Source organism: Delphinapterus leucas, chromosome 3 (assembly GCF_059928025.1).
Source record: "Delphinapterus leucas isolate spDelLeu-1000000601 "Yukka" chromosome 3, BTC_Dleu_Yukka2, whole genome shotgun sequence".
Taxonomy (NCBI): domain Eukaryota; kingdom Metazoa; phylum Chordata; class Mammalia; order Artiodactyla; family Monodontidae; genus Delphinapterus; species Delphinapterus leucas.
This window is the reverse complement of record NC_143131.1, coordinates 89413818-89432685: the sequence shown is the minus strand read 5'-3', so window position 1 is coordinate 89432685 and position 18868 is coordinate 89413818. Positions and strand designations below refer to the sequence as shown.

Here is an 18868-nt window from a genome sequence, read left to right as displayed (position 1 = left end):
AATATACCTCCAGGAATCTGAATTTTTAACAAGTACCCTAGGTAATTTTGAAGCAGATTTCCACTTTGAGGACTGCTTTTCTATAAGTGTTAATAAAATTATTTGTAAATATCTATCCATCCATCCATCCATCCATCCATGCATCTATCATGTGTATGTGGATCTGGAAGAGTTTCCGTAATAATTTTTACTTGAAGGAAAAAAAAACTGACTTCTCTTGCCACATGATGGTTAAGTTTTTTTTTTTCTTAAAAAGAATTTATTGATGTCTCTGTAATTGAATCAAGTGGATGTACAGCAGCAAAAAACACAGCGTTGAAAACCAGCTATATCCCATTATAAAAATAAATTACAAAAAAGGATGGTTAAGTTTTTGATAGTTTTAATGACAACCCCTTTAAATCTAAGCACTCCTTTTCTGTCCACTTTGTTCATCCCAAGAAAGCTAAAGGGTTGGTTTTGCTTTCTTCAGATTGATACAAGAGTTCATTGATTTTGAGTTAAGTCTTTTCAAGTATTGCTAAAGATATTTTCATTTTAATAGGGTCAGAATTTTATTTAAGATTGATGTCTCTTAGTGTTTTGAGAAAACTTTCTTTTGACACTTTAACCATAGAGATTGATTTTAATTAGTGGACATAACTTACTTTAAAAGATTTTTGGAAGGTGGGCTATTCTGAACCCAGATATAAGTGTAGGCTACCTTGAGAATCTATGTCTCTGAAATAATAACGAATTGGGAAAAAGTAGGTGTAGCAGCACATCTTTTGTTATGAGAAATTTTTAATTAAAAAAATTAGTTTTCTATAAGCCAGTGCATTTTTCATGGAGAAAGGGTGTTGGTGACACTTACTAAAGTGCTGCAACATTTTGCTAATTTATAAAAGGTCTACTTCAGATTGATTGCGACCTTATCAGTAGGATGATCTCATTCATCTCCTTCGGAGACTCTTGTCACAGGGAGCTGCAATAGCTCTGAGCTGCCTCTACTCTGACTGCAAAATCAACATTAAAGAGGGTTACGGAATCAGTTTGTGGTAAAGTAAAGCATCTTTGTGATCTTTCTAGTTATTAGTTTTTTAAAAGTAAAACATCTTTGTAATCTTTCTTAGTTATTTGTTTTAAAAAAAATCACAAACCCATGCTACTGATATTATTCACTCTAATTTCTTTTTTTTTTTTCTTAAGACTAACAGCTATTTAGGTAAGGGGAGAATGATTTTGTGGTATGTATTGAATTTGCGGTTCTTCAGGGTCAATACTTCCTCCTGCTCAATGCATTATTTTGTTCATATGAATTATTCTATTTGTTGGAAACAATTTTCAAATATCAGCAAATGTAATTAAAAAATGAAATTCCTTATAGTTTACTAGTTTTCGCATTTACTTCTAAAAATTATTTTATTATTTGAAAGAAAAATTTTGTTTCCTTGAAGTTGGGTAAAATTTAGAGTTGATTTTCAAAATGCATTACATATTCCATACTTAACATATCTAAGGTATGTCAGTAAATTAATGAGATTAAATTTCCTGTGTGGAATTTGAAGTAAATTTCTGGCTTTAAAGTCGCTTTTTGTATCAGAGCAGTAATTGTGCAATCTATAGTTTCTTGAGCCTAATTTTATGGATAAGAAAAAGGAGAAAGTCAGTTTTCCTATAATTAACCTTATTCCATTTCTTTTCTGCTTTTTACATTTATTAATTTCGCCCTAACCGTTTCAGCTTTTTAATATTAGTCTATCTAAATTTCCTTCATTTGTAGTCTTCTGTGATCAAAATCATTTTTCTCTCCGCCTGCTATCTTTTCATTCATCTCTCCTTTTAAAATCTGTTTCCTCTCCTGTAGACTCATGAATATGCCACGGTATGTCAACTTTCTTTGACTAATTAGGAGGGGAAAAAGAATTCTTTACTTTTGAGATTGTCATTCTCCCTGTGTACCAGTGAAACAATTAAAATCAGCTGTCTTTGCCTATTAATGATTCCGCAAGTTAGATGTGGGAAGTTGAAATAGGATGTTTTCCGTGTGAGGACCCCTGCACTCTGTAACAGTGTGCCCTCCCTTGCACTACAGGCCAGTGGACTGCTGTTCGGTGCGTGGTTCGGCATACTTTCTCAACTGATCTTTCCTGAGACAGCACTGTCCGCTTAAAGACGTTGCTATTTTACATTATTTTTGTGTTTCATATATGTGTCAGGAAAAACATTATTGAAATGGCCACATTTGGGTAATATCCATAATACTTGTTAGAGTTATTTTATATTCATTTTATTTTGTGCATATCTACTTACCTTTATTCTCACTTATAAATATTATATTAAATGAGATGCTTTTCTGAGTGGAATATTTAGTCAGCACTCAATTTTTTTCTTTTAATATTCAAAACTATCAGAAAATATTTGCAAGCATCGTATTCATGTTTTAGAGCCATGTCAGTCAATAACAAGTTACAGAGAAATATGATTCAACACAATGAGAATTTATTGAGTACCTACTATATGCATAAACTTTTCTAGGTCTTATGAGAATTACAAAAAAATTTAAAGTTTGGTAATTTGTGACAGAGTAAGATATAAGATATATGATTAAGTATCAACAGAATTGGTAGAATCAGTCAATGCTCTATGAGTTCAGAGGAGAGAGAAATCAATATGAATTGATGACCTTGGAAGGGTTGATTGAAGAGGTAGTATTTACACTTGTCCTTGAAAGATAGGCATATTTCAATATCATATCCATACCAAAGACCTGCTACTGATTATATTCAGAAGATAAAAGGAAGGACTCAAAGGAGATTTCAAGATTTCATGCTAGGATAACCTGGAGATTGAGATGACATTAGTGGGGGGAAAAAATGTCGTGGGAGTTGGCTTGAGAGAGAAGGTGAAGAATCTGGTTTTGGACATTTGAAGTGTGAGGTCCAGTAAGAAGGTAGAGGTGCAAGAGACCAAGTGATGCACCAAGGATAGAAATGGATGCAGTGCTGTATAGTAGAGAGCAGGCAACTGGGATTGCAGAGACCTGTGTTCTAGTTAGTGCTCTCCCTGATGCCAACTAGATGGGTAAGTTTAGCCAAGAGACTTCATGGCTTCCAGCTTCCATTTTCTTGTACATAAAATAAGAGTCCTGAGGTTCCTTGCATTTTAACATTCCATAAAGCAACATTTCAGAGTTTGCTACACACAGGTAGTAATTGAGCCCATAAAAGTACCTCTAACCTTTTACGGTCAGAGGAATATTTAGTGAGAGTGAAGGAGGAAGGCTGATCCTGGAGGAACACTGAAGTTTCCAGGTGGATGAAGACAAAGTAGAAGGGGATGTGTTGTCATGGGGCAGATGATAACGTTAAGGAGAGAAGAGAAGCAGCATGTGTGCTGACATCACAGAGTAAGGAGTGACAGTTCATGTCTCCTGACTTTCTGACCAGTCTGTGTCTGATGAGACAGATGTCGTGCTCTAGCACTGGAGTGGTGGTTCTTAAGAGGCTGTAATCACTAATCACAAGATATACATATGGATTTCACCTTGCATTGAATATTTGTATATTTTTCATCAGGAGAGTCAAATTAACTTATTGACCATTCTAAGAAAAGCTGGACTTCTTTAGGCTGAATCATGTTCACATACACATTCATGTATACAATCTAGTTTAATCAGAATATGTGGATGTATGAAAGTGCCATTTATGCCATTTAAATAGTTCAAATAACCTTGCTTTCATGTCTGATTACTTACTTCAGGTCTGTATTTTGGAAACATGCAAATGTATTAAACAGAACCACTGAAAACATCATTTGATTATCAGAGCTATTTGATGGTATATTAAAATAACAAACACATTTGTGAACCTAAAATTTGACACACATCAGAAAACCATAATTTGAAGAAGTCTTCGGAGGCCTAACAGTTTCTTTCAAATTTAACCCTTCAATAAGAAACAATTATATTAAAATACTCATCATTGCTAACCAATTCTGTGACTGGAGACTCAAATAACTAATTAGTTATTTATCCCCGGAGACGATACCAAGATAGTTTCAGTCATGTTGGAGGCAGATGTGGAAAACTGCCAACATCTAAGATATCTACTTTAATTTTAAAACTATGAGCAGTGCAAATAAAAATCCAAATTGTATCCTGTCAAAAGAGAGAAAACCATAGAAAGGTGATTTTATAGAAGAATGCCAAGAGTAGATAAATGTAAAAATGTTTGAAAGAGAGGAGCCATCAATTATTTTATGTGTCTACACTTAGTTTGGCAGATACGTTCATACTTAAACGAATGACTAAAAGTTAAGAAGTTTGTTTTTTTTAAAAATGTATGTGTATTCCTGTCCTTGAGGTTCTACAAGTGTTAAAGTAGTCCAGATTTTAAGAAATTTGCTGAGCTAAAATGAGGCAGAAATATTAATTCTAATTTCTATTTACTCTCAGAATTTACTGTTTTGGGACAGACTTTGTGTTTGAACCCTTGTATGACCAATGATAAAAAGCCAATTAGATTTTTTTTTAGAAAGCTGCTTTGGACAAGTAAAGGTCATTTGTATTCACCTCAAAGTGCTATGCAGAGAACTTTTGTCGCCCCCTTTGATCTGTGAAAAATGACCATCTTGGGCTTTTTCTCTATTTTCCCTTACCTCATACTTCCTAGGCAGCTTTCATCATTAAAATGTATTTGATGCAATAAACTGCCGGTTTCTTTAGCACAACTGTGTATTAAATGCTTTAATACACTATTTAATCCCCACAACTGTTTTTCCTTTTTGTAGAGAGATACTGAGACTTAGCTGAAATAAGCTGGCCAGAGTCACATAGGCTAGTCAACGGCAGAGCCAAGATTCTGAGCCTGTTTGCTTAGCTCTCTTCTATACTGTCCTTTATTTCTTGGCTATCCATTCCAGGCACAGTGCTCGGTGCCAGGGATGTAAAGATGAAAAAGACCTTCTCTCCGATCTCTCTGATCTCATGACACTCAGTGTAGCAGGGTAGGGTCATTGCCTTTTCTTGTACAGTTCACCAAGGTCTACCAGTGGCTACCAGAGTGGTTATTCTCCCCCGGTATCAAGTGGCATCAACGAAAGCCTCTGTTCTCCCAAAATCTGCAGGCAGTTTTCTGTCTTAACTGCGAGGTGACTGTTGCCTAAAGCAAGCTCTTGCTGTGACGCTACCAAGTAGTTTCCAGGACTTCTGGTATTCTCTCAACAGAAAAACAGGGAAGAAATGTTGCAGAAGAGTAAAGAAGGAGTATTACCCATATGCACTGAAAATGTGTTTATGCCGTAGGATTGAGAATTCTTAGGCACGTCGAGCCCGGAGCCTGAACCGGTAATGAGACTCACTTTTTTCCAGCACCTTGTGACGTGCTGCCAGGCAGGTCCATTATGACAAAAGCAGCAGCAATTTTGTTCAGCTCACCACGTGATGACAACCTTTCCAGTGTGTGTCTACCATTTATTAGGATATTAGTGGCCGGCCATCCTCCAGATGCCCAGCTGTGACTATCACACAAAGAAAACATTAGCTTTCTTGGATGTTGCTATTATAATTCGGAAATTAGTTTTGCCTTCATGGCTGCATCACATTTGGAATCTCTCTTTGATGTTGTTATTAGTTTGGGCTCATGGTGCTCATGATAACTGTCACACATTAACCACATCCATCATGTTGATTCTTCATTTGTTCTATTATGACAAATGGATTTAGACACAAACTTGCAATTACCTATTTTGAGGTTAATAGCAGATTTGGGGTTGTAATTCGTTCCCACATATTCAATTTAGGGAAATTATTTCTCACCCAGCTCTAAAACATGTTCTAAATGAGCAAATTGTATTTTTTTTTACTATCACTACAAAATTGTGCCGGATGAGACCATGTGAGTCATCTAAGCATCGTAATATACCCAAAAGTTTTTACCAGACCAGATTATCTGTGCATTCTGTGGGGTGTTCTGCTCTTTGTCATTATCTTATTTATCCACCTGATTTTTTTTTTTTTTTTTTGCCGTACGCGGGCCTCTCACTGTTGTGGCCTCTCCCGTTGTGGAGCACGGGCTCCGGACGCATAGGCTCAGCGGCCATGGCTCACGGGCCCAGACGCTCTGTGGCATGTGGGATCCTCCCAGACCGGGGCACGAACCTGTGTCCCCTGCAGCAGCAGGCCGACTCTCAACCACTGTGCCACCAGGGAAGCCCTATCCACCTGATTTTTATATGGATCTCAAATTACTCCAGAACATTTTGCTTTATAAACTCTCTCCTTATATGGAATATTGTATGGTTGTTATTCTATTTTTAGAATGTTAACAGTCTTAACTTCCTGCAGTTATCACTTTTTAATGTAATGGCAAGACGATATTTATAAAGGTTGGTATACCTTTTGATTTTTCTCTTGGATCTTTTTGTTAAGTATGGCATATTTTAAATTATTGTATATCTAAAAGCATCTCAAAATTCTCTTTCTGAATGAGCAGAGGGATCTCTTATAGGGTCGTTTTTTATTATAGAGACTTTTTCTTGGAGGGTTTTTGTAGTTTAATATTCCCCTTCTGCTACAACTCTGTCTCCTTGCATATGGATTCCTATACATCTCCAGGAAATGGTACATATTCATCTATTTCCCATAAACTTCCTTTCCTTACAAACCTTAGAAACGGGAAATCACAGGCCTATGGGATGCCAGTCAACAAGTGACTGCAGAAATTGTGAGAGATGGAAACATGGAAATTAGAGGTAGAGAAGATTCAGAAATCAACTAGTTTAGAAGCTGGCTAATATGAAGGCTGAGAGTCCAGATTCTGGAGTCATGCAGCCTGGATCTGACTCCTGTTCAGCTATTTTCTCTTGGACCATGGGCAAGTCACTTAACCTATCTCAGTTTCCTCATCAGAAAAATGGTGGTATCTATTTTTAGAGTTGCTGTGAACACTAAATGAGTAATTCTGTAAAGCTCTTAGCACATCGCTGAGTGCTTAGTAAAAGTCAGCTATTATTATCTAGTCCCTGCTCTTATCCAAAAAGGAAATTCTTTCCACATGGTTCTTAGAGGATGATAATTCAGTCTGTACTTAAAATCTTTCCTATGAAGAGCCATTTGTTACTCTCCCAAGTATTTTCCCCACTGTTTCTGAGTAGTTCTGATAGTGAGAATTGAAGTCTTCTTCTTTGTGTCTTCAGGACTTTGGGTCCAGCTCTGCTCATCAGGACATATATAATGTGTTTTCTATAAAAAGTCTTTTCAAATATTTGAAATATCTTGACATCCTCTCTTCCAGGTTTTTTCTTCCCAAGGCTAATGACCCCAGTTCCCTTAACTATCTCATATATAACATTGCTAGCAGGACCCCTACCTTCCTACTTGTCCTAAGTTGGTCCTTAATTCACATGTTAATGTAACCATTAAAATATGATGCCTAGAATAAAACCCGATATTATCTGACCAGTGCAACATGTGACTTCTCTTGTTTTATTTGTTTGTTTTATTTTTTAATGAAAGTATAGTTGATTTACAATGTTGTGTTAGTTTCAGGTATACAGCAAAGTGATTCTGTTCTTTTTCAGATTCTTTTCCCTTATAGATTGTTACAAAATATTGAGTATAGTTCTCTGTGCTATAAAGTAGGTCTTATTGGTTATCTATTTTATATATACTAGTGTGTATATGTTAATCCCAACCTCCTAATTTATCCCTCCACCCCCTCCTTTCCCCTTTGGTAACCATAAGTTTGTTACAGATATAAACAGTATCATTATCTAAGATTTCTGTAGTTTTTTCTGTGTGTGCATTGGGGTAGGGAGGTAGTGTGGAAACCACTGTGCTCTTTTCTCTTAGATTCTAAAATCCTAAATCACCTAAAATCCTTAAGGTCTTTTTACATTAACTGTGAAGTGCTTTACGCCATTTTTGGTGTTGTTGATATTTTAGCCCAAATGTAAGACTTTATATTATATATTTTTTAACTTTTATAAAAAGTTAAGTTAAATGTAGTAATCCCCTTGTTGACATAGCAATGAGAAAAGGGGATATATTTGGAGAAGTATTAGCAAGGATTTGTTGGTTTTTTGAAGTGCCTAGCTTAGTGTGATACACAGAGTAGATACTCTGTGAGTCTTTATTGACTATAAAATATTCAGAGTTAACACTCCTTGAGTACTTGCTCTGTACCAAGAACTATCGTAAGCACTTTACAGGCAGGTTCTACTTCTTAGCTGCATTTTTATAGCATAAAATTTATAATGTAAAGAGAGATCCTATAACTTGCTGTAGCTCACATAGCTAGTTAATGATGGAAAGATAGACAGGAACCAAATCCTGTATGCCCTGAAGTCTCAGGAAGAAGTGTAGATTTGATTCAAAAGCCATTGATATGACACTGAAGTGTGTTCCCTGGGGAGTGGCATGGCCAGGTTTGTGGTTTTAGAAGGATTGCTCTGGCTGCTCTGCAGAGAGAAGATTGGAGAATGGCCAGAGTGCAAAGAGGCCACCACGAGGCTATTAAAGAGTTTAGGCAAGCCATGGCTAGGCAGGCACAAGGGCAGAAGAGAAGTGGAAGGGAAGGTCTTTCTGGAGTTTGAGTCCTCAGGATTTGGTGGTGGGCTGGATGTGTGGTCCAGGAAAGGGAGGACTCTGGGGTGACTCCCAGATTTCTAGCTTCAGCCACAACATGACAGTGATGATTAGAAATACAAACTAGTTATAGAGACCTAATTACTTACATGATTATGTGCTCATAATATATCTTAGTGGGTGACTACATGAATGGATGATATATGTTAAAGTTAAAGGAATACTTTCTGGAGGTTTACTTCTCTGTTACCTCCTATTACTTCTCTATTTTCCTGTATTGTTAAGGAAAATTTTATAAGACAATGTCCTTATGAGAAAATGGAGCCTTTTTTTTTTTTTTTAACAATAGTACCTCGAGAGATTTTTCTCTCTAGAAGAAAATGCCTTTTTCCCGTGAGGAAAGTTGGCAGGCGGCAATTCTCATTTGTTCCTTTATGTTTCCAAGCTTTTTAGTCTTCTCTGATATATTTCTATGAGATTAAATCATGGGTACATGTGTCTAAACACATCTGTTCAGAGTATGTTTGAAATGTTGAGGTGAAAGAAGGAATAGAGCTGGAAGAAGGTAGAAGAGACTAAAAGAAAGAGGAGGATCATAGAATTTCAGGTCTGTAAGGAACCTTACAGATAATATTTACTAAACTGCTCATTTTAGAGTTGAGAAAATTAAGGGCCAGAGAAGTTGTTCTTCATCCAGCCTGGAGCCTTAGATCCTCAGGCTAGGGTTCTCTTGAATGCCATGATTTTTCTTGGAGTATCTTTTAGAACCCAGTTCTTTAAAAAAAGAGCTGTAGAACAAGAACCAAATTCTAAGTTAAGGAAGAGGTAGCTTCCACTTGATTGCTGGAAACAATCATAGAAAAAATATATCAGTGAGAACTCTACATTTTAGGGATCAACAGGTGAGAAGAGAGGAGAAAGGAGCTTAGAGTAGATAACCCTAGTGAGAGTCAACAGCAGAGTCAAGGTCAGTCAAACCTCAGACAGGATAATGAGAGTCAGTAAGCACCCAGGAGCCTAGGTGTCAGGTGTAAAGAGGTTGCTAAGTGGACTGGTAGGCATATTAAAGACATCAAAAGAAAGCTGAGCATCTTACAGCCCAGGCAAAGCTCGCTACTTTCCGAAGGTTTACTTCTCTATTACCTCATAGTCTTAAGGAAAATTTTATAAGACAGTGTCCTTGTGAGAAAAGCTTAAGACCTGCAGGAGCTTGAGACCAGAGCTTAAGCAGAAAGCAATAGGCATGAGGCATTTCATCCTGGGAGCTAAAAACCAGAATCTTAGTACATAAGAAGCTGAGCCATTGAAATTGGGGTCCATAAGCAATGCCAAGGTAATGGGCATTGTACCACCTGTCAGGCCCTGACCATAAGCCATCACTGTCTGATCAGTCCATGAAAAAGGTTACGTAGGCATGATAATAAGCGGGAACTGGGGTTCATTGAGAGAAGAGGATAAGAAAAATAATGTATGCTTTGTAATAGAGGAACTATAAAAAAATATATAGCGAAAAGTAACCCTCCCAATCCTGGTACTCTGCCCAGTACCCATTCCTGCTAACAGCTAACCACTGTTCTAATTTATCCTGTCCAGTTTTGTTTTTTGGTGTTTTTTTTTTTTTGCATATGCAAGCTGAATAAATACAATGTTCTTGTTTCCCTTCATTTTTTACAAAGTGGTGCTGCATTATGCACACTGTTCTGTACCTTACTGTTTTCATCTGATAAATATTATATCATAATACAGGAGTCATTTAAATCCAAAATGTATCCAGGTGCTTCTGCCCCTAATGAAAGTTTCAAGATACATATTTAAAATTCAAAATTAAGTAAGATTGATGAAAGTAATAATGCGAGAATGTTGGACATTGCTTGAAAATGCCCCTATTTGATTATACCCCGTGTCTGCGGATGTAGCAGCTTGGGTACAGACCCAGCTGTTCCAAGCCTGTCACTTGCCAATCTGACAATACTGAGTAATTGAGTTATCCCTGCAATTTCCTTTCTTGTAAATGCGAGAGAGCTAGGCTGGCCAAACTTGAAGGTAAATTCTAATTCTAGATCTGATAACACTGTCTGAGTAGTTTAAAATCTCACCAGTTTGCTGTCGGGTACTGGAATATGGCTGTTGGATTTATTATTGTGGAGGTGCATGTTATATCAACTTCCTTCAAAAAGAATTGTCTTCAAAGTGATTGACTTTTTAAATTGTGAAAGTTCTAGATATTCAGAAAAGCATAGAGAATAGTGTACAAACATCAGTATATCTTAGCTTAAAAAAACAGGTGATTACAAAGTCCATAATTACGTTCCACCTTTCCCCTCCAAAAGTAACCACTCTCCTGATTTTGGTACTTATCAGTCCCACACACAACTATGTATTTTTGCTCTATTTGTATGTATCTCTGAACAATATAGATCTTTCCTTTGCAGGTTTTAAAATTTTATGTAGGTGGTATTTTACTATATATGTTTTTTGCTTCTCACTTTTTTTTTGCTGTTGTTCAGCATTATGCTTTTGTGACTTATCCAAGTTGGTATATGTGTCCTAGTTAATTCGTTTTTGCCATTCTATAAACGATCCCAATTTAATTATTCATTCTCCAATTGAAGGACATTTAGGTGATTTTTCTATTACGAACCGTGCTGCAATGAATATCCTTGGATATATCTCTTTGTGTCTAAGAATAAACCTAGGAGTGCATCTCCAGCTTTACTAGCTATTGCCAATTTGCTCTCCAAAATTAGCCAAGTTGTGCTAATTTACACTCCCACCATCAGGTATAAGATTTCTCATTGCTCAACATCCCTGCCAACATTTGGTGTTGCCAGACTTTTTAATGTTTGCCAATCTGATCGGTGTGAAATGATATCTCATTATGGCTTAATTTGTATTTACTTGATTTCTGATGAAGTAGAGAATTTTTAGGTATGTTTATTGGACCTTCAAGTTTCATCTTATCTTGGACTGCCTGTTCTTATCTTTTTGTTTGTTTGTTTGTTTAGGAGCTTGCTTTTATCTTATGGATTTGTAGGCATTCTTAGACAATCTGGCTGTGAAGGTGTTGTCAGCTATATGCTTTGCAAATATCTTCTCCAAAGCTATGGCTTGACTTTACTTTGTTTATGGTATCTTCATGAACAAGTCTCTCACTTTAATGAGGTTGCATTTATCATTTTTTGCTTTGTTTCGTTGTTTCTATTTTGCCTTTAGAGGCCTTTTCTATCCAAAATTATAAAGATTAGGACTTCCCTGGTGGCGCAGTGGTTGAGAGTCTGCCTGCCGATGTAGGGGACGCGGGTTCGTGCCCCAGTCCGGGAGGATCCCACATGCCGCGGAGCGGCTGGGCGCGTGAGCCATGGCCGTTGAGCCTGTGCGTCCCGAGCCTGTCTGTGCTCCACAACGGGAGAGGCCACAACAGTGACAGGCCCACGTACCGCAGGGGGAAAAAAAAAAATTATAAAGATTGTTTTCTCCTAAAAGTTTTAGTTTTTTTTTTTATACTTAGATGTTATCCACCTGAATCCATTTTTTTTAAATGTGGTTAACCAAATTATTGAGTATTCCATTCTTTACACAGTGCCATTTAATTAATTAAACAAAAAATACATTCTAAACCATGTAGCGTTCCCATCAAAGTTAATAGCCTGGGGCTTCCCTGGTGGCGCAGTGGTTGGGAGTCCACCTGCCGATGCAGGGCACATGGGTTCGTGCCCCGGTCCGGGAAGATCCCACATGCCGCGGAGCGGCATGTATTCTGGAATGGGGTGGAGGCTGGTAGTGAGGGAAGAATTGCTGTGGGACCTGCCTCTAGGAAGCCTTGAATGTCCTTGGAGACTGTTCCACCTCTTCTCTGAACTCTCCAAGAGGACAAAGTCTTGTTTTTTTTAGAGTCCACTTTGTATGACTCCTGGGATCATGATGGTGGGGAAGGGCCTACTGAGGGAACGTTAGGCCCTCTGAGAACAATCATGGGAGCTCAGTAGATTTGCTGGTGTTGCCTGTATGCAGACTTCAGCCTTGTGCCAGAAGGTAGAAGCTCCATACAGGAGCATCTGTGTACAGAGGCCTTCCATGTGCAGTGACCACCATGGTGCCTTTGAGTTGGCAGCAGACATTTTCACGTGCAGCTGCCACCCGTAGCCATTTGAGAGCCAACAGTCAGAGCCTGAAGGGCCAAGAGCTAGTAAACAGTACTTTCTATCATGGTAGTCGCTGAAGGAGGCCCACAAATTCTTTCTCTCTTCTAACAGCTGAAATAGTTTAGCTATATTCTGCCACTTGAGTTCTGTTGGGGGAAGGGGGTGTGTATAAGATGCTGAATTAGGTTCCGCTTGAATTCCTTAGTCCTCTCGACATAGAAAGGTTCTCCTTATCTTTTGAAACGTGAGTGCTAACTTGAAGACAGTGAGGAGATTTTCTTTCTATATCTCTAACATAGGATCAGGATTACATCGTCCTCAGCCACCAAGTCTTGTGTTAATGGAACTGAAGCTCTCTGGGGAAGCATCCCAAACCTATTTAATGTTCCCAAGCACTGAAGTTCGCATTAAGACTTTTACATTAGCTGAGGTGTCTATAAAAATACATGCTTGCAGCCAGGTCCCTAGTGGCTTCACATCCGAAGAAACTGGAGCATCCGTCATTTTACCCAAGAGCTGGAATAACTTTCACTACTGCAGATACTTCTGTTATGTAACCCAGCTGAGAGTGGTCTGCAATTGCCGTGGCAGAGTTTAGCCATGATTCTGTAGAATAGTGTAAAGATACGTTTGATTTTTAACTATCGTCACCCAAGATGCATTGAGAGAGAATTGCGGAATTTTAGGAAAAGAAGGTTTTGAAGATGAGTGGTTGATTTTCTTTTTACCCCTTTAAAGTCATTTTCCCCGCTGTTTCATCATGTGCTGTGACTTAACCTCTCAGCATTCTGGCTCACGTCTTGCCAGCAAATCCTTACCTTTTAGCATGTAATCACAAGCAAAAAAATTATTTAAAAACATTTTCACTTGGGCTTCCCTGGTGGCGCAGTGGTTGAGCATCCGCCTGCCGATGCAGGGGACACGGGTTCGTGCCCCGGTCCGGGAAGATCCCACATGCCGCGGAGCGGCTGGGCCCGTGAGCCATGGCCGCTGAGCCTGCGCGTCCGGAGCTTGTGCTGCACAACGGGAGAGGCCACAACAGTGAGAGGCCCGTGTACCGGAAAAAAAAAAAATTTTTTTTTTTCACTTGATTTAGCAATAATTTTGCTTGAGACATTGTTTAGAATCATATCTTAGGTGAAATCTTCTGAACTGGTGGTTATGTTCTGCTGTCTGTGTGGCAAATGTTTAATAAAAGTACATTTTTAAAATTTTGTCAGTGAGACACTAGAAGCCAAGAAGCTGTGGTCCTCAGCCTAGGCTGCATATTTGGATCACCTAGGGAGCTTTTAAAAATACTGATGCTCAGGCCCTCCCTCAGATTAATTGAATTTGATTCTCTGGGAGTGGGGTCGGGGCTCCAGTATTTCTTTAAAAGATCCCCTGATGATTCTAATGTGCAGCCAGGTTTGAGAACCCCTGCCTTTTAACATGCACATCCAACTGGGGTCCTCCATACTTTAAAACCCTTTGTCCACAGAAAACAGCTTAACTGCTTAGCATTTAAGATCCTTCCCAGCATGGCTCCACTACTCATCCAGATAAGCTCATGCAAGTCTGCTGTACATACCCTCCAATGACTCCATTATTTTCCAGTTTTATTGAGATATAATTGATATACTACAGCTCTGTATAAGTATAAAGGGTACAGCATAATTATTGGACATATATACCTAAATGATTACCACAATAATACTCCATTTTCTCAGACAGGCAGTCCCACTATTTAGCTACACACCCCTCCCCCCAACAAAACACGCGTTTTTTGAGGGGTGGGGCGCGCCTTACTACTCTGTCTTATTATACAGTGCCTAAATCATAGTGAGGACTCAGCATAGGAATGAATGAAATTTATTATAAAAATTCATTTTATGGGGAGCAGTAGCATGGCTTACAGAGATAGACTACCTGGGTTCAAATGACAGCTTTACCACTTACTATCTGTAACCTTGAGCAAGTTTCGTAGTGTTTCTAAGCCTCGACTTCATTTTCTGTTAGGTGAGAATAATACTGTTTCCTACCTGTGAGAATTAAAAGGGATACTATTTGTAAAGTGCCTAATATTGTACCTAATGTATAGGAAGCTTTAAATAAATGTTCACTGCTATTATTCTTATTACCTCCTAATTGTTTTCTATCTGGATATAAGTCTAAGTATTATCTGCGATGGGGATTAGAGCATGAAATAGGTGAAACATGGTCAGTGAAGTTTGCATTAGTCCGGTCTAGGTTGATTGAGACCTCCTGCCCTTCTCTTCCAAGGCCTTATCGGCTGGCTTTGGGAAAGGAGTACACAGAGCTCATGGACTCAGCTGGGAGAAGACTTGGAAAGACAAAGAGAGGATCCTTGGTTTTGAAAGGATATGCTCTAGCAAGAGAGTGAAATAATTCAGATTGTATATGAGCAGAATTATTCTATACAATTTTACATGATTGGAAATAGGCGATACTGGAAACAGGGTGATTCTCCCCAAAACCTGACATGAAATAATGAGACTATTGAGGGTAGAGACTGACTCTGAATTTCCTACTTTAAAGCAGCCTGAAATAAAAAACTTTATGGCTACAGTCATCCACCCAGAGGCATTCGCTGAAACCAGATCATCATAGCCCTTTCTGATCCGTGGAGGTTCCAGTAGTTAGAAAGCTAGAAGATGGAGAAAAAAGAGAGCAAGCAAACAGTCAGATTATTTATTTACTCTTTCTCGTGCTGTATACCCCAGAAGCACCAGGATTGTTAGGGTCTCATATGTGCAAAATTACCATTGTGATAACTGAGAATTACAGTGAATTCTACCTGAAAATAATATAGCTGTAAACGCCATTACTACGTTTTTACGTACATTTTAGTTGTAGGTAAAATGAAAGATGGCGTGCAGTGTCCCATAGCACAGTACCTGGCACTTCATCTGAACTCAGTAACCATAAACTGTTAGTGATAGCACGGGGTTGATGATGAGTATTCCATGACTCATTCATCAAAAGGAGAAAATCCTCCACTTCCAGAGCACACTTAGGAACACTGGTTGGGATGATGCATTAAAATTCAGGCTAAATTCTGTTTGACCCAAATGTAAATAGTAATTCTATCTTGATATTCGAGTGTGAGAACTTCAGTATTATAGGAAAGAAATTTATAGATCCTAGAAATGCAATGTTATGCATAATAGGGATTATATTCAACTGATTTTAAAATATTTCTTTTAATATATGATTCCTATAAATATTTCAAAATCCATAGAAGAGATAACAACCAAAGGATAAAGAAGGACCACTATTATTCAGTTATAAAAGTGAAGCGTACGGATATTTTCTAGAAGATATGTTTATGGTAATGTAACATATGGGTAACATATGGAGAAAATCAAGGTGAAGCCCTCTGGAGACTGGACTAATATATCACCACTAGGCAGATGTAAATTGCAGTGCCTTAGTCGCCCACTGACTATCTCTCTTAGAATTAAAGGAGCTTTTTAGTAGCTGAGAGTGAAGTTATTTTTAAATGTAAAAGTCATTTAGATACATATTTACATACAGCGTATTTATTTTTGTCTTTAGTATTTAAATGGTCTGACTACCATTTGTGAGGACTGATGTGGCTAACAGACAGATAAGTGACTAGTAACCCTTTTCACCCTGGATTCATAGAAACTAGTGACTTTGATGCCTAGAATCATGTTTTCCCACATAAGTTTTCTCAGTAGGAGCCATCCCATTTCTTGATTACTGATAACCAGCTTCACCTCAGCTTCTCTGTTTTCCCAGGACTTTTTTTTTCTTTTTTGACAGCTTGGCTGTATCATTTTGAATGGTACTTCACTGAGTTCTTTAAAGAATTTCTAACACTCATCCGGCTTACGTTAATCCCATTTTGGGTCACCATAAAGCAGTTGTTTTCATGTCTAATCGGCAGGCTTGCATAATCCACAAGAAGCCTGTTGTCAAGTGCACTTCTTCAACCTGGTAAATTCGCTGTGGTCTGGGATTGTGTTTTTTGTGCTCCTCTCTCATTGTTTACTATTAGCTAAAGTATTACAGGTGGTGCTAATGAAATTGCGCAGATAATCAGATGTGGTCAGTCAGGGTCTCTAGCCATGTACTGGAAGGTTGGACATTCGTCACTTTGATCTTGACCTTCTTGCTACAGTAAGTGCGCACCCTGTCTGCCCAACTCAGAGGTCATGCTGGCCTCCTTGATTTGATTTTCTACTCTGTCAGTCAGCACACCATTAGGCAGAGCGCTGCCAGTGACCCCTGTAATCTCAATATTGCCAGTGAGCGGTGTGTGGGGTTCTGCTGACGGGGCCAAGTATGTGATCTCATGCTGTAATTCAGTTCAGCATCTATTTATGGCACACCTGCCACTGGCTTAGAAATACACAAGTGCCACAGGATAGAAAGAAATGCGGGCACATTTTCTACCTTCAAGGGGCTTACAGTATTATTGCCTGCTCATAAAAGTCCATCTCACGATTAAGAGAGACAGATGAGAAGTGCTGTTGGAGGTCAGAGTAAGCTTTTCAGCATCTTGGCCACTGGATTTATTCTGCAGAAAGATCTGTAACCATGAGCTGTCTTTCCATGTGTGCATTTTGGAAGCTCCCACGTCAGCCTACAGCAGCAGCCCTTGAATGACTCTCACAGGCTTTTAATGATATTCAGAGCTGTTAAGTGGAGTTTCCCAGAAGACAAAAATCACAGTCTAACGCTGGCTCCTGAGCCCTTTATTCTACTCTCAGAGAATCACTGCACACAACAGACTGAATAAGATGGGGTGATTTGCATCCCTGCTTCACCGATTGCTGACTGAGCATCTCAGCCTATTTACGTTCAGACAATTATTGGATGTTTCACATACATTGTATAATTTTTTTTAATCACTAAGTTAATTCACACTCTTTTATGTTTATAAATGAGAACATGGCATTTTTGCTTATTTGTTACCCAAGCTTTATCTTGCTTTTTTAAATTTAAGAAACATTTTCCTATGCTAACATTGGCTGTTTGTTTTTTTCTCAGCTGTTTTTCTTATCCATGGTTATTTGAAATGATGAATTATTTAATCTAATTTTTGTTCCTCTTTGAGTTTCTGTATACTGCTAAACTTCCGCTAGCCTGCTTAATATAATACAAAAATAAGTGTTAAATACAAGTTCATGGTGGGTAAAGGTGATCATCTTGTCTCTCTTGTAATTTATAACCTGGAGAGTTTACCACTGTAAATATTTAGGAAAGTGGCCTTGCCACCCAGCCTCCTATTTACACATGGGATTTACTGGTCCAATGTTAGGTCAAAAGTCAATGCAAAACAGGAATGGAGGCTCTGATGTCTTGTCCCTTGGAAATGTTTTCAGAAAATTCCACAAGCAGATCACTGTACTGTGAAAATAATGGGCTGCTTAGCACATCTTCAGACTTCACCTGCATAGGGGCCTTTGTGTAACACATCAGTCAGCCTTCTAATGTAAAGTCACCAATAGTTCCGAATACAAGAAAGTAGGACAAAAGAATACTTGTTAGATCTTCCAAGGTAGAAGGTGGCACAAGGGGAGGAGGAATAGTTAGCCAGAAGGCAAAAGAAAAGCAACAGACTTAAGAGGATTCAGAGCCTCTGGGAATAATTTTAGAAGAAATAGATGGTAAATTAAGTGACTTACAAGCTTCTTGGACCCCATTCAACGATAAGTTGAATAATCTCGCAATGTAAAACAAATCTTTGGAAAGAATTTATACTTTGACTTTTTCAGTAGTAAGAATTTGAACAAATTTAAGAGTGTAAAATAGACAGTTACGTAAACATTGAAGCTACAGAATGCCTTAATGAGAAATTATAAAATACTGCATTTGAAAAATCAAGTTCATTTTCAAACTCATCCAATAGTGCCATTAATGCAAGCTAAAAGGAAAATATCAGTGCAACTTTAAAAACAGCTTTCATGCTTGTAGTAATAACGTAAAGATATAAGACTTTTTTGGAGCAGATGGCATACAGCAAAGTGGCTGGTATGAACTATAGTATTATTAATATATGGGTGTTAATATTATGACTGAGTGTTATGTTCAAAGGAGAATTCCCAGTTAAGTTTCTGTGTGTTACTTGACTCTTAACTATGGAGCTATCTACAACCCCAAATTCTCCAGGATTTCTTGAGCTTGCAAA

At 38.2% G+C, this 18868-nt stretch overlaps 1 protein-coding gene across 3 annotated transcripts in view; it reads left to right on the top strand.

Annotated features, from left to right (window-relative positions):
• FBXL17 (F-box and leucine rich repeat protein 17) overlaps positions 1–18868 on the top strand; it is a 480781-nt gene that overhangs the window by 381808 nt on the left and 80105 nt on the right. Inside the window, exon 8 of one of the 3 annotated variants that reach the window (XM_022591605.3) lies at positions 1–18868. This exon is cut by the window's left edge and continues 28866 nt beyond it; it is cut by the window's right edge and continues 25296 nt beyond it. The exons of the other annotated variants lie outside the window; for them this stretch is intronic. The gene's annotated coding sequence lies outside the window, so the exon portion shown is untranslated. 3 annotated transcript variants of the gene reach the window in all.